This window comes from Anser brachyrhynchus, assembly GCF_964034855.1.
Source record: "Anser brachyrhynchus genome assembly, chromosome: 4".
Classification (NCBI taxonomy): Eukaryota; Metazoa; Chordata; class Aves; order Anseriformes; family Anatidae; genus Anser; species Anser brachyrhynchus.
The window spans coordinates 50,804,761-50,821,841 of record NC_137698.1 but is presented as its reverse complement, the minus strand read 5'-3'; positions in this window follow the sequence as shown (position 1 = coordinate 50,821,841).

Here is a 17,081-nt window from a genome sequence, read left to right as displayed (position 1 = left end):
AGATGTTTAATCTTTGTAGCTGCTGCTTAACAACTTCTAGTTTCATGCTTAGAATGCTGGTCCACACATAGACCTGCAATACCCCCAGATTTAAAGTAGTACAAATTTGCATGCACACTGGACCAAAATGCTATATCAGAGATAGCCTAATATCAAGATAAAAGTCTTAGCACTATTTCTGAGATCTAGACTCTTAGTAACTTCTTCAGTGGTGTTGTGCTTCCACCTTCTCTTTCCACTTGCCTTGACGGTTATATTTTCCTCCAAGACACAGGGAAGACATAGGCAACCTTGCACATAGCTGTCTGCCTCTCCCAGTCAGACTGGCCGGGTCCCTGTTTGCAACACAAAGTGGGAGTCAGCATGTGTCTAAAACAAGAGCCATATTCAGGTTTCTAAACAGAGCCAGATAGCTTCTGTACTGCCCCTACTCAGAAAAATGCACTCACAAGCCAGCATTTCAACAGTCAATAATGCCCCCCTCCCCCCCCCCCCCCCCATGCATTTGCAAGCAAATAAGGGGAGTTCAGAAAGTATATGGGTTTAAGCACTATTATAAACCGTCAACACCACAGTTTATGATAGGAAAAAAAAAATAAGATTGCTCTGGGTCACCGATCAGGTAATGACAAATGTTGCATGCTGTCAATGCTATTCTAATTTAATGTGGTTTACCTCAAATACTTAATGCTGGGCATTATGTGTTACACACACACACAGACCGGAAAAAAAAAAAAAAAAAAAACCAAACAAACAAACAAAAAAAAACTCATTTCATTCAGAACAATTCAGGACAAGACATCTGACTTAAAATTTTCCTAGCATGCAGGTCTTGCCATAGCATTTGTTTTTGAAGTGGAACATAACTGCAGCTGATAGAGAATGTTTTGATGGGAAAATTTCTCCTGAGAAAATGCAGATTCTTAAACATGGAAATTTTTTCATTGAAACACACAGGGCAAGAAAATCATTTAGGACCAGGATAGAAATTCTGGGTCAGAGGGAGAACCCCACAAGTGGCTGGAGGGCTAGTTTGGATGGGAGGTATTTCACGTGATCTCAGCAGTGTATCTCAGGCAATGAAATACACTCAGGCAGAGCCAGCACAGCCAAGTGCTCACTGAATGCTTGAGAATGGCAGTTAAAGTATTAGATACAGGTAAAGTTTTTCAGTACAGAACTGGCTGCAGATATTGCTGATCAGCACTGGGTAAATTTCTGGGTCTGACAGCTGAATTCTGATGATAGTGAGTATTATTGAGCTTTTGCAGTGGATAAGCTGTTGGCCTTATCCCGGCTAGAGAAATTTAGCAAGCCAAATAACATTTGTCACCTGCAATAAAGGAATAATGCTTTCCTTGTCCACATTTGCAAGTTACTCAGCCACATGCCATTATAGCACATCAAAGAGGCTGTGCATTACAGAGCTTAAGAGTCCTAGACCAGAATCACTAGAGTGTGACTGAAAGTGTTCATGAAGAGACCTAAAATTTCACATCACCACAGAGGCTGTGGGCAGGGGGGCAGGAAGTAGTGTGCTATGATTTTGCTATGTCTCATCAAAGCAAGCTTCTCCTCCAGCCAGGCTCCCGTCACGCACGCTGGTTCAGCCATGGAGGTGGCAGAGCCCTGGAAGCATGACCCAGACCATGTCTGAGCGGGTGAGTCCGCTGAAGGGCCTAGCAGGGCCTGAAGGTCCTGAAGGACCCGTGAGAGATCCGGGTTGTGTCCAGCCAGCTTTGGGTGCAGACACAGCTAATGTGTGACGGTTCCCTCACCAAGCTGGCGAGCCCTCACATTTTCATCAAAGAGAATCTGTGTAATGAGTCCCTTCTGATAAATGCTAAAGCTGTGGAAAAATCCATCTTCAAAGTTTTCCTCCAAGCTTTGTATCAAAGACTTCTGGAATAAGAAGCAACCGAGGCTGCAGGTTTATGGGATCTTGATCCCAACGAGTTTCTTTCTCCATAGAAACATGGATAAAACGTAGTGGTAACTTTTCTCACAGTTGTCTCATTGCTGAAAAAGATATTTTTTAAAAAAGGTACTAGTAAATGCTATTCAAAAATCACTCAGTCACAGCAAACCCTCACTTCCTGAGACATTCCTAATCCCTGAGATGTTCCTGAGCATCATTTACTCCTTATGGGTTCTTTCCAACTCAGAATATTTTATGATTCTATATATACGCTATGATTTTGGGGTGGTCCTGTGTGGAGCCAGGACCTGGACTTGAAGACCCCTGTGGGTCCCTTCCAACTCAGGATATTCTGTGATTCTACGGTTCTCTCATCTGTCATTGTAGCAGTATGAGTTGGCTTGCCACGAGGTCTCCAGGTGGGCTGATGTAGTTCCATGTACACCCCAACCAAACTTGTCCTGTATCTGAATGACAGGTCCCCAGATGAGCTTAAAACTCTGAACTGCTTCTGAAGGTCACAGAGTCAGTCCCCAGTTTCAGGATGAGCTCACACCTTTGGCCTCTGTGCTTTACAATGCAAGGGCAAAAGTATTTACTCCTGACTGCTTCCATTCCTCTCTCTCTCTCTCTTTTTTTTTTTCCTTTTTTTTTTTTTTTTTTCGTTCTTTTCTGGGAGGACATTTATTTAGGAGCACTATGTTTGTTTTCTCACCTCTACAGACAAAGAAGTGAGCCTTTTCCTCTAGGTAAACCCTCTTTAATTGCAAGCGGTTAACATCAATCATTGCACCTCTGTTAGAAGTAACCTGCTCTTTACCGGGCACTGGGAAGATCTCTCCTGTTGTACCTCAACAGTATCAGCCTGGAGTGTTGACTGTCCTTATAACCTCCTGCCTTGTTTATTTACATTACAGAAAAGACCAAGCAATTCTTCCAGTGGTGAGGATTCTCTCTTTTATTTGCTTGTCCTGATTGCCACACTACAATATATAGCTCTCCAAAAAAACTACACCTGAAAGTACATATTTAATTTGATATATGTCCATAATCGAGTGCATTTAACTACAAAGAAATGTATGTCTGAAGGTATAATTGTTACTGGAAGAACATCTGAGCCTTTTTGCCACAGGCTCCAGAGATGCAGAAAATGCTCAGCAGTCCAGTGACATAATAGTGATTAATAATGCCTGCATTTCTAAAGTACCTTTAACATACTTCAAAGAGGGTTGCCAGAAAGACCCTTCCTTTGAAAACTAGGTTACCTTTTCAGAAAGGTGGACAGAAACACAGAAGAATATGTCTAAAAACTTGGTACGCTGTGCATGACATTTATTTATTTATTTATACTCATCCTAAATGATATCAACAATAATTCTATTCAATTCATGAGGGATCAAGTAGAGCAATCTGATGGAAGGGACCCTGAAATGGCAAGGAAAATGAATGAAAAAAAGGTGTGTGTCAGTCAGAAACCTGAAGGTGTTCCAAATAACAGAATCTTGGTAAATCCGGATCCCCCAAGGGGTCAGCTAATATTGATTTGGCTGAAGTCATCAGAATAGGAAAGCATACTGTGATTGCTTGCACAGAACAGTTACAGTCTATAAGCTTTAGAGGAAAACTTGGGTTCTCGTGTCATGACCACAGCTCTACAAACAAGGAATGATTGTGTTTTGGGAAGTTTTTCCCATGGAGGAGGAAAGGCTTGCCGGTTGTGAAAACATTATAAATGTCCAGTTTGGTTATGCTTAAGGCTTTCAGTTTTCAAATTGCATAGCATTTTTTATGCCCAGGCTAATCTGAATTAATTTTAATAGTGACACTTTGTAAGGTGCTGTATCAATTGTTGCTGTTGTTGTTGTTTTTAATTCAAATTACAAACCACCAGGTTTTCTTCAGCTGTTAATTTACCAAAAGAATTGAGAGCCACTGAAGAATAGCTATCAAGTTTCCCAAGTAAAATTTGATCTTTATGAGAAAATGCTTGCACAAGTCTCATTCTTTTTAAGCACTGCTGAGCATCCAAAGATAATGAAAAATTAGGCTACGTCTTCCTGATTTCAAATGGGTAGCTCAGAGGCGAAGGGCGCTTTGAGGACGCATCATGCAGACACTGGATCTGTGAGCTTGACATTAATCGTATTTTTTCTGTCATGCTTCACGCTTGCTGTATTGCTACATTATTTGCATTATGCAGTAAGCCACAGTCATAAACAAATATATCTGAAAATCTGTATTGTGAAGGCTTCAAGAACTGCTTGAAGACATAATTCATGCTACAACACTCAGATGCATTGGAAAACTACTAGTAATTGTTGGAAACATTTTGAACTTTGCAGCAATTTCACTCTTTTCCCACCTTTTCCTTCGCAATCACTTCCCTTTGGTTTAAAGTCCTATCATTTTAGAGATGTCTGTAAAAAGCATTCTGCAAAACCGTATTATAAAGTTTTCCTCCAAAACTAGGTCTGCTGGAGACATACAACATATGCAGAGAGAAAGTTAATAAATTATAGCATATCTGAATCCAAAAGCGACAGGCAATGCCTGAAGAAGCTGCAAGTGCCCGGAGGACCTTCCACTGCATGTTATGGTGCTGGGCATGTTGGAATCAGAAGTTCAGTGCCTTTTCCAGACAACTGAGGGAGAAAGGGAACTTCATGTTCACATTTCTTTGCAAGAATTTTTCTGCAGGAAATACATGCTGCAGAATCCACTTGCCACTGATGTATGACAGCTTAATAGACAGGAAAATGTTGGAATCTGGAAGCTAACCAAACTTCACTTAGGTCCTTGCTTTTGCTGGAAGAAAATGCTGGACTCAGAGCTTGCTGCCTTGCTTTCAGGGCTCAGATGGTCAGGGCCAACCTTGCACAGCATCACATGGATTGACCCGTGCTGAAGCTCAGAGAAGGGCTCTTGGAAAGAGTCTCTCCTCTCTACTTTCTATCCCAGAATTATGGAAATTCTCTCATAATGCAGCCTTTGTGGTGTAGGAGTTAATAGAAAAGTGAGGAAAGACCATGTGCAGTTCGCATGTACAAATTAATGCCGCCTTTCCATGTAAACATCTATGTTCCTGCCACCAGCCACAGTTCTACTCATTCAAATGACCCCGTAAAATTCCAATCCACTTGAGTAAATGGGATTCAGGCAATATACCTGCCCACAGGCTCCTCTATTTCATCTGGAGGAATACATGTAGTTATTAGCCTGCTTTATTCCAATCTTGCGCGAGGAGTACGAGAGGCCAGGACAAACGATCAGTGTCTCATTTACAGTACAGTGCTGCTTTCCAAGCTTGAGCGAGCTTGCAGCAGCTCTTCGCAGGGTCACCAAGCCTGGCAGAAACTCAGCTGTTTATGCTAATGTTTGAAGTTGCAGTGGGATTCCCATGGGGAAGCTCCTGCAGCTCTGTCCTATGATATTAACAATGAAACAATGCTGCCAAAGTGCATCAGCCAGAAAAGTATCTGCTAGAATCGTTATTTCTATAATCTGACATCAGTTTTAGTAAACTTTGTCTGTCTAATGTGCCCAGCGGGATTTTGCAGAGGTTAAATCCTTCTCACACACAACTGCGGCCTTGGCTTTTGTTTGCAGTTTATAAAAGCATGCAATGCCATAGTTTCTTAATTAACAGCCTCGTAAAAATGTGAGCAGGAATTTCACCACCTACAAATCCATATTAGCATGATCATAATACATATCATATTACTAAATTTTTGTCCTTTTCACCTGATTTTGTGTTGCCAGCTTAAAATGTGTGCTGTGTTATTAGTATTCAACTTAATCTTTAGCACATTATCCATAAGATTTAAACACTATGCATGCTCTTTTCATTTTGTTTATAGCTTCTGTGACATTTATACTTACTTTCCCTTTTTCCTACGCTGATAAGTTAAAAATGCCCCCAAGCATTCTGCAGTTTATGTCTATGTGTTTGTTTCCATGGAATTACACATCTCGTGTTGCAAGGAAATTTATTTATCTTCAGACTTAATAGATGTTTATTATTCTTTTTTAATCTTGTAGATATCAATAAAACCAAATCTTTGTTCCCCTTTTACATTAAAAAAAAAAAAAAGTAATTCTCTTTCCGTTAATGATCATTATGAGTGGTGTTTTCAATCCCTCAATGTAATAGTCACCTCCTGTGTTTACAACTCTTTCCTCACAGAACAAAGCATCTAATCTAGACAGAGTCTATGACAGATTGTCCCTTTGCTAATGGGGGCTCCAGATATATGGCTGAAACATTTGCTTCAGAAATGGACTGCCTAGAACTAAATTTTTCCCACTTCAAAGCTGGAGGGTGACCAGATCAATTTACAAATATATCTTCCTTTTTTCATTTCCTTACTGTGTCATCATCACGTGAAACTTTTAAAAGGTGATATGAGAAATAATTAGGAAATTCTTGTTTATAATGGAGTAGAGAAGCAAAACAAAAAATAATCAACAACAACAAACCAACAGATGAAAGAAACCAAGAAGCAACTGGGGGAAGTCCACTCTCCTTAACAGATAAGAAAGAGGTCAAACAAAGCAGGCAATTCATGTGTGTCTGGGAAAGATTTCCTAGGGTTGGCAGAGATGCAGACTTGCTAGCAGTACTGGAAACAGGGAACAACTTTCTCCAAGCTGAATGTACACCACAAGGCAGGATGGGGAGCAGTTTCTCCCATGCTGCTCAGAGCAGCATCCTGCCCTGAATGCCCACAGAGCTGTTCTTATTTATCAGCTGTTGAAATAACCTGGGAAAAGCCATTGCTGCTTTTAGCTCCTGAAAGTTACTGATTATGACAATCTTCTTTGTTGATGCTGGTAGCTGGTAACTACGTTGCTGTAGCTTTTCAGGTCAAGAACAAGGCATCTCTGTGACCAGACTGTTGACACCTATGTTTGCCTAATCAAATTCAGGTCTTGTTTGCCCGGGGTTGGCACGGGTCAGAGCAGGGTGTGCCCAGCAACCCGAGACAGACTCAGTAAGAGGTGTTTTGGCAGCAGGAGCTGCAGAGACCCAAAGTAATGCAAGACCTGCAGTAATGCAAGAGGGAGTTGAGCGACCCTGTGAGCCTCCCCGTGAGTCATGGGTTGTACTAAAGGTAGAGATCTAAGGCTATAATTTTAGGCTCTGATTATTTGTCTCTTTCTACAGCTAACCAAGCACAGTCATGTGCCTCTCATTTAGCTCATATCCAGTCTTTAATCAATGCTGACTAGTGCCAGAGACATCAAAGTCCCAGATACTGCGGCCTTCCCCTAGGTCATAGGTAATGCTCCATTTCGTTATTACCATGTGGGGGAGGAATTCAACACTGAACCTTTTCTGGGGCCCTGAGGTCTCAGCATCATTCTGAAGACAACAGTTCCACGGGGGATGAATTTTTGACCTGGGTCATCAATGGCTGAGAAATTTTGCACAAACTATTTTGGAGGATTTTCAGCTAGATGTGGTTTAAGCTTTAGCAGTGCTAGTTGAGTGGGAATACTGCAGCACTGTTTACAACAAGAGACACTGGTCATATGTTGTTTTTTTGTCTAGAAAACCCAAGAAGCAAGTTGCTTTTCAGAACTTCAATTTTGCCACAGGCTATGTTCTCAGAGAACAACGCTATGTTTGAAGCAATACTGAAGTTATATATATGCAATGTGTGGCTCTGTAAAGGCATACTGTAAAGGAATTCAGGCCCAGCATGTAATTTTGCAAAAATAACTGGAACAACAGTCTATCTACAAACTTAATATCCTACAAGAAAAATATTCTTGTTGCCCATTTTCTGCATACTCACTCCATGTGTAAAATGAATGTCACTTATTCGATAATTCTGTCAGTTTAAGCTACTAATTGCAGCATTTATCTGGGTCCAAAATTTTTGCTGGAATAATTATGTCAAGGAGGAGTCAATAATGCACAGTCCTCAGCAGCACAGTCATGCTAGCAAATGCTGCTAGGCTGGCAAAATCGTTCTTGGTATTGCTGCTTCTGCTCAGAAAACTGAGACAAGCTCTATTGGGAAATCACTTTATTTTGGTGCAAGTGGTGGTTTTTCATGAGGGTTTTCTGGCATGTCTCTACCAAAAAGAAAAAAGAAAAAAAAAAAGAAAAAAAAAAAAAAAGAAAACACAAACCACTTCTGGGGTAGACAAAGACTTTGCAGTGAATTCATTTTTTTTTCAGAGATGTCTTACAATTCTGCATTGTACTTGCATGTCTTGACTCTAATGACATTCTAGTTAAAAGTAAAAACATTCCCTGCTGCCTGGTTTGATTTAGCACAGAAATTAGATACAGTTTGTTTAAAAAAGAACTTTTAATTGTAGCTCAAAATAGAGTGAAATGGCATAAAAACTGATGTCATGGTCCAAAAATATGATTCTATTTTGAACATCTAAATGATATCTTTTCTTATAAATGTTTAGATTATCATAAAAGTAAAAGAGAATCAGAAGAACAGTGAAACTGCTCTTTTATAGATTGGGAAAAATCTACAATAATTTGCTTAACAAAAAGATGCCCTCTAAAGATATGCTTGCTTGTTAAAATTGAAACACTTCTTATATCTGTTGCATATTTGTCTAAAAAGGAGTTAGCAAACATTTTCCTTTTTATCCAGCTGCAGTCAATCAAATAGTACAAGAAGGCTATGAATGAATATGAATTAAAGTTGTCTGTGGAAAACATAGGCTGTGAATATAAATTTAAGTTGTCTGTGGAAAATGTAACATATAGGTTGAGGCTTTTCAAGAACATTATACTAGGGAATGTGCTAGTGTCTACCAGCAAACTGTGTACAAATGGTTCATTTCCAAGACAGGTGCTATTTACTATAGTGGCATCCACCCAAATAGGTCATACAGCCAGGGATGACAGTGTTTTGGTAACATCCCCTGCAAGTGGGACCATGCAAATGAGCACAAGCAGCATTAAGCCTCTGCTCCCAGCCATCCGGCTGATGCGGATGCTGGTGCTTTGGGTATATGCTGGAGCACACTCAACAGCTAGGGACAGGAGGAAATTGCTTTTTCAAACATTTAATGCTGCCTGCCTATTGTGCAGAGGCCAGACCATTGCTGTAGCTTTAGGAAAGGTAATCCAGTAGCATTTCTAACTGCTGGAGGAGTCATCTCCATCCCCTCCTGTTCTCCTGCCCCAAGGTGCATCCTGCTGGGGGATGCTGTGCACCTGCCAGCAGTAGGAGATTCAGTGCAGATGAGCTGGGAAGAGCATTCCCTGTGCCTTCTTTCTTTAACATGCCCATGAAAGAGAAGCTGCAATTTGTCTCAGACATCTTCGGTAGAAGGAAATTAAAAAATCTATGTGGAACCACAGTCCAGATGAAGGAACCGAAAACTTTATCAGAGGCAGCGGCCAGAAGTTGTCCGTTTTAGGAAACAACAAAGACCTAGAAAACAACTGCGTGGGCTGCAGCCCGCTGTGCACCTCTTTGGCAGTGGGGTTAATTTCAGCAACTCTGCTCTCCACCTCCCTTTTCTGTGTTATGGCTAGAGATACTTCAGCTATGTTAGCTCCCTGACTGGCCACACACAATTTTACCCAGCACAATTTAGGGCAAGAAAGCCAAGCATGAGTAACTTATGGAAAGGGAAGCACAACCAGCTTGAGAATATGTTGTGTTGGGGCATCTTGGTGATGCAGGGATGCAGAAGGCTCTGGTACCACCTACTGCTGCTGGTCCAGCTTACAAATGCCCAGTTACTTTCTCTCTCTGGGTTTTAAGTGCTCCTGGAGGATTAAGCAAGTTAGTGTGCACCAGTAGAGGAATTCACCTACAAATGGATTTACTGGGCTTGCTGGCTGCATCTGGTAATTCTCTTTGCTCCGTACCACTGTTTAGGCAAGGATGACAATTCATGCAGGGTGTTAGTTGGAAACAGCACAAGAGGGCATCTACAACCTGCAGCCTTTGTGCGATGTTGGTCTTGATGCAAAGAAAGAAGAGGAGATTCAGGGAGGAATGCATACCAGCCTGCTAATGAGGCCCAGAGGCATACTGGAAATGAAAATGGTACAAACTGGAGATGCTCAGTTAACTTCTCTGGGAGGCTAGTACACTGCTATTACGCTGCCCTCGATAGCTGCAGAGCACAAAGGATTTTGTGAAGGAGGTCAGTGCACTTTATAGCTGGAGACACTGTGGCACAGAGAAGCCTCACTGACGTTCTCCAAAATCCCAGTTCCAAATGGTAGCTGCAGGTCCTTTTTGTGTCACACTGAGCCAGGGAACCTGCAGACCTGCACAATGCTGTGCCATCCACAGCTGAAAGCCTTGAAGTGGTGTGAAGACCATGTAGCTGGTAGTGATGCAAGACCTGGATAGATGCATGCTTGTGATGGAGAATCCATGTCTAAATATTTTGTTAGCACTGTTTCAGATTTATTTATGGAGGAAACTCCTCATTGATCATCTTAATCCACCTTGCTGGCTGTAGGTGCCTAAAAGAAATGACCGTTAACCCTTGAGACTAAATAGCATATGCAACTTTCACATCATTTCAGCCACCTACAAGTGAGGTATCTGATGAAACTAGTCGGCTAGACTCCCTCTGAGGAGAAGAAAGACATCTCCAGAGCGTGACTTATCTCCTCTGCTTCAGGTTGGGTAACTATAACTCCACAGATGCCTGCATTTCTGCACTGGATATAGACAGCCCCTCACTACACCCAAGTGAGCCTAAGCCACAGCTGGCTCTTTACAATAGGGATCCTGCCTTCTTTAAAGAACTAGGAGGAGCAAAAGTCAATGAACTGTCAATTAACACCGTTTTATCCAAGGTAGCCGACCACACAGCAATATGTCATGAATACAAAATGAATGGGTATTTGACATCCAGGTCCCTGTTATCACGTTGGACATAGGCTGCAGTTGTCTGTTTTATTGGTGGCTGATAGCATCAGCCAACTATTAAACCAAGGGCTGTGAGCTGCTGCTAGCTCTGGATATCTCCAGTGTTTGTGAAAGGATTTCTGAAGTATTTGGAGAGGAACTTGAGATGCTAATGTTCTTCCAGGTTTTCAGGGGTCAAAATGACACGTTTCATCATATGATCATGTTAGAGAAACTGAGAAATCACCTGTGAAACAAAATTGAAGAGGAATTCTGAATATTATTTACCATGTTTCTGCATACTTCTACTTATCAGACGTACAGTGGTTGCACAATGAGAATTTTTAACACGGCAACAAGTTTCTACATATAAGATGTCCCCAAGTTTTAAGCCAGGTTGAGACTCTGACTCATGTTCAGCAAACAGCACCTGTTAAATTTGTCTTTGAAAGGAGCTATCCTACCATGCTATTTGACTTCTTGCCACTGCCATAAAACCTGAGCACGTTGTCATAGACTAATGAGTGGACATTTGCCACCACCACATTCTAATTGCTATACTAATTTCATCCCCGAAGCCCCAAACGAATGATCCCCTTTCTGACATATGAACTCAGGCAAAAGCTGGGAGGGGGGAGCTCGCCGCTCTCTGAGATGTAGCTGGGTACACAAGCTGCTCCTGGGCTGACATCTGTGTTAACAATGGGCCATATGTGGTCTGCACGAAGAGGGTTGCTAGCACAGCAGAGACCACGCATTTCACAGATTGCACCTACAGCCGACATCTCGTGTAACGTTTAATATGAGGATAAATAAAGGCAGCAGCAGCCCAGACTGGGCACAGAACAATCTGACGTGAGGCGGGGACACGGCTCCAAGATAACCAAGATATCCAGCCCTAGGAGGGGGGATTGCGTTGTGTAAAGAGCCCTGCCTGTCCAGGTGCCCATCCGGAATGGGGAAATCACCTGTAAGTACCTTCACCCCCAGCTTCAGATAGAGGCATCACGGCATTTGCTTTGGTATTAACAGGCTCACCCGTGCAGAATAAAAAGGGTTTACCCCTGCGCGGGGCTGGCTTTGGCAGCAAGCCAGCCCAAGTTCCTCCTCACTGCTTGTTCTCATTACTTTTCCTCCCTCACTTTGGCAGCAGACCTGTTTGCAAAAGCCACACGGTAAACCAGATCACAGAGTAGATTAAGGGTGAAAAATAACCTTTTTTTCTGAGGTTCCTCAAAATAGCTGTGGCAGCAAAACAAAGAACTAGCAAGTTCTTTGTTTATGTCAAAGTGTCACAGCGGGGGACAGAATTAGGGAGAGAAGGGTCAGGACCTTCTTAAGCCCATTTTGTAGCCAGTGTCTCTCAAACTGATGCGACAAACACAGGCCTGAATGATACAGGAGTAGTTCAGGAAGGCTGTGGCAGAAACCATGCTATGAACTGTGTAAGTCATCTCCCAGGGGATGCACGTCCCCTCAGCAAGAAAGGCTGTATGCCTGGAGGGGTAACAGGCTCCTAAACTGAAACAAAACCTGACTTTTACATTTGCATTATTTCCAACCAGGAGCAGATGGCAAAGGATGCTATGTGTTTCTGTGTGAACCCCAAAGAATCCCAAACCTCAGTTTTAGTGGGATAATTTCCTGCTCCAAAGTGGTCCTGTGTGATGCCAGGTAACACCAGCTTTGTCCCCAGTGGCAGACCACTCTATATTCGCTTAATAAAGTGTTTTGGCACATGGGTTGGGGAAGGAGAGCTTATGGGTATAAACATCTGCAAGGTTTAAGACAGGCAGAAGTGAAAGCAGGGCTTTTACGCTGCAAGCACGAAGACCTGGTGATCTCTTAGGATGCACCTTGGTACAGATGCTGGGAGTCACATCCTAAAAGCAGCAGCCACCGAGCACGGGAAATTGTGCACAAGCTGGGGTCCGGCCCCATGCAGGGCCAGCAGCTGGGATTAGGGTTTTGCCAGCAGTGTTCTTGAATTTGGGAGTAGAAATGGCACATAAGAGGGAAACAGCTGAACATATCGAAAAAAAAAACAACACATATGGTCTTCAGAATATATTTTTTACACTAATGCGGTTGTTTATATCAGATACTTCAAGAAAAATGTGCAGAAACATCTACATAAACATTGTGCACCTGGATAATGCATCATTTCAATATCAACTCCCTAAGAGAACTGTGATAAAATAGAAAAAGCATCCTAGAAAATGTATCCGAAAACTCATTTGACTGAATTTGAGTATATTAAACTGATATGGCCCCACTAAATCTGCTTAAACTCAGAAAAGGAGGAGAAAAAATGGAGAGGTGGCCATTCCATTTAACAGAATATTGCCTCTCAAGGTCCAAATTCAAAGCCTCCTAAAACTAGATGATTTCGTTAATATCAGCTTGCTTTATGACACCTGTCTCACAGTGACAAATACCATTTTGATTCCTGGGCATCTTCATGAACTGACTTTTTATTTCTGGCTATCCAGCCTGGACAAACTAAGCCATCAAAATGCAAATTCATCAAGTGACAATTCCAGGCATCCTTCCCAGGATGCTGGGACAGCCAACATCCATTGGGGAGGTGGGCAAAAGTGTCTGCAAAAGCTCACTTACACTGACTGAATAACAGGCTGCAAATGGAAATTTCCGAAGGTGACTGAATCATCTCAATTTGAAAACTCTTATAGATGCACGTATCAAAAAGGCTGAAAAACACTTCTACAGGTTAAGAAAAAAAATAATTGAGGATTGGATGACAAATGTGATGGGCATGACCTTCCAATAGGGGATGCACCCTTGGCTCCCCCTTACTCCACCAGTGGCATGTATGTTTTTCCTGCCACCTATCAGCTCTAGGGGTTTGGGGATTATAATATACACTGCATTAGCAAATAGACATAGCTGACAAAAAGCCCCAAAGGCCCCTGGCAGTACAAGATAGCTGTATGAAAATGGAATAAGGCTGATAGGAAAATAATCTCTTGGAGACTTTTGGTTAGCAAGAGCTGTGAAGTTAGATTGCAACGAAAACATAAATAGGCTCGTACCTGCTGCGTGGTACTCTGGGACACTGCGGCACTGCCTTGCTAAGGGTGGCCTGCCACACACAGAAGGGTAACAACAGCCGTAGGACATCCATACAATATTTCAGTTTAGTATTGGTTCCTCAAAAACAGTTGCAGGGACAGAACAGAGAGGCGATGGAGAAGCTGCTAGCTCTGTGGGTACTTCATCTGTTACCACCTCAAAGACCACTGCTCTAGCAGAAAAGTGCCTTGGTTTCTAAGAAGCTCTGTTGCCCACGACTTTCATGGGAATGGAACAAAACTGAGCAGAAACTGCAACAAGATTTGTGGAGAAGCAGATAGGGAGAGCAGGCTTCTTGGTCTTTCTACGAGAAATATTAAGTGGGTCACATGTGCTGGCTGTCTACTATTTTGAGAACCTCCATCTCTGGAAGGCTTTGATGCTAATAAATGCTGGTTGTTTTGAAGGGCAGACACTGGTGCCCTTGTTCCACATGAGGTGGCAGGGTTGGGACAGATCTGCCCTGCTGTGCACAGTGAGACCAGCAGGGCAGGCACTGAATCTGGGACCGGGAGGGCACAGGAGCCTCACATGATGCTCCCCTGACAGAGACTGAGGGCTTCGGGCTGGACATGTGAGAGAAGTGCTTGCCGAGGGAGTCGAGAGAGGGAATCTGCCCCCGAAGCACAGCCCAGGTTAGCGACAAGTTTAGAGGTGAGCAAAGGGCAGCCGGCACATTTCCGTAAAGGACACGGGGATGTAAACTAAAGGGGACCTTGTGAACTTTGAAGGTGCCCGACAAGGCTCAGAAGGACCCAGACAAATTCTGACACAGTTTGATAATGATAAATTAAAATATGGTAAACACAGATACTTGGAGAGGTGATGCAACAAGCAAGAAGTGATAAAACAAGCAAGCTTCTCAGTTCATCTATACAGGGCGTACAGACACGACGAACTCCCTGTTCTCCAAAGCACAATTTAGACACATAATATCTCAACCAAGGTGGGTCTTAGGCTTTTCTTTTAGTCTACATGCAGGTGGATGCAGTTTCTTATTTATTTGACCCCCAAAATCGTACACAAAACACTGCATTTTAACAAAAATGCCAAAGGAGTCAACTGGATCTCATGTGGCTTTAATCGCCTCAGAAGAGAAACGCCTGACAAAGCCCCTTTCCAGACATGTATTTAGATTTCAGATATAACAAAGGGCTGTGAGAAAACACAGAAGGATTCTTTATGAACCGCGAAGCAAAGTTGGTTCTTGTCACAAGATGCAGAGCCGGGATACGTTTCCAGCAACTGAGGAATTAATATCCTGCTAGGAGCAGGCCGAGAGGGCAAGGAAGAGACTCCGCGGGTTCGCAGGTCAAGCTGCCACACGGGGGAGGTTGGATAGAGACAGCAGCTAGCTGGGAAAAGAGGAGGCTTTTCAGGAATCCGAATCACATGTTTCCCTACAATTAATTTGGTATGTTACACTCACTCAGAAAACCAACCCAGTGACAAAATGAAATAAGACAAGAAAGCACCTGAGAGGACCTTCCAAGCTACGGTAGTGCATGGAGTTACAGCACGTTTACAAACAAATCCTACAGCTGTAGCTCGCAGCAGTGGCTGGGGCAAGCAAAGCAGTACGTGATAAAGGCGAGAATCGTACTCAGCCGTTCATAAAGACAAATCTTTTTTCTTAGTAAGACTGTAGGTTATAAACTAACAAAAATGCCATCGAGAAGATTAGAGCCTTTATTTTCCACTTAAGCTTGTACTGATAAGACAGTTTTTACAATAGTGTGCTATGCATGTGATAATGCAAGATGTCTTTAAAAACAGCATATATTTCAAGCTTCAGTGATGATTGTATCTAGGCTTTTGACATTTGATGCTGGAAAACTCTTTAATTAACTAGGATAGCAATGCAGATTTAAGATCACGTGCACAATGGGATTTAGCGAATATTTTACAAAATTGGATTAAAAGGGGAGTAAGAGATACTTCCCACTTTAAGTAAGACTGAATGGATTCAATTTGAAGGCTCATATTCCTGAGAGGAATGAGATAAAGCTGTCCACTTTATCTGCATTAATTTTAGAGTCTTTCCTGCTAAAAATAACAGAAATTCCTTCTGTAAAGCTGCATGAAAGACGTTAAAATCCTACTATATATAGATGAAGTCTGAAGACCTATGCCTGTCAAACCCCCCAGTTCTCCCAACTCACCCACCCTTACTTTCCAGTGTGAGGATACAGAAGATTGGAAGTCAATAAAACTAAAGACAGTGGGACATCTTGAAACCTCAGGCCTTCTAGAAAACAGGCCCAGACAGAACACAACTTGCTGTGGCAACAGGTTAGACTAGCAGATTTCACTTTTTTTTTAAATTCATTCATTAAATAAATAAATAAATAAATAAATAAATAAAAGAGGCTTGGAAAATTCATAGATACACTTTTGTGGATTAAAGTTAAGATACAGCAGAGTGACTCATATGAATTTCTGCATGGTGGTCATATGACATTCCTGACAACGAAGCTTCAGAGCTGCTGTTTCAGATGCACTCAGAAGGCAGAAAGTGAATCACTTTTCACTTTACAGAAGTGAAGCAAACTTATTAGCCAATGTTTAAGCCAGAGAGCTTTTGGAACAGCATTGGTAAATCGATAGATGTTTCTCATAATTTCTCAAAGCCTTCAGGAATCACAGATGAGTTAATTCTGGAGCTGCCTGCCTTGCTGGGGCTTCCATTTTACGTGGAATAGTGATGTCCCACAGTAAAATCTATTAATCTGCAATTTAGAGACAGAATATATAGCTTTATAGAAGGATTCATTATTGCTGTTTATCAGGAGGGATTCTTGCTGGCATCAATTGGCTGTATCAGAAGGGTGTTTTCCTCTCTTCTCATTAAATATGTTATGCCGTAGATAAAAGAGATCCCACAGATTATTTATGCTGTAAAGATTTAGAATAAAAAGGTTTTCATAGCCCTTGCAAATAGACTGTTTGAAGCCATCAAACTAGTTAATTTCCAAAAGGATTTTCATTCAGATATAGAAAAAATGCAAGTCCTTCATTAGGTCACCCGTTGTTCAATGGCATTAGCTTAATCTTACCAATGTTATCGATCTGGGTAATGTTTACTTCAGTGAGCAGCCCCACGGACGTGTAAAAGCAATCTTGTGGATTGACTAGTTGAAGGAGCTGGTCCACAAATGTTAAATCGCTTCAAGGATTTCAAGCTTAAGTCAGCTTTCCAAGTAGAGGGCTTCCGA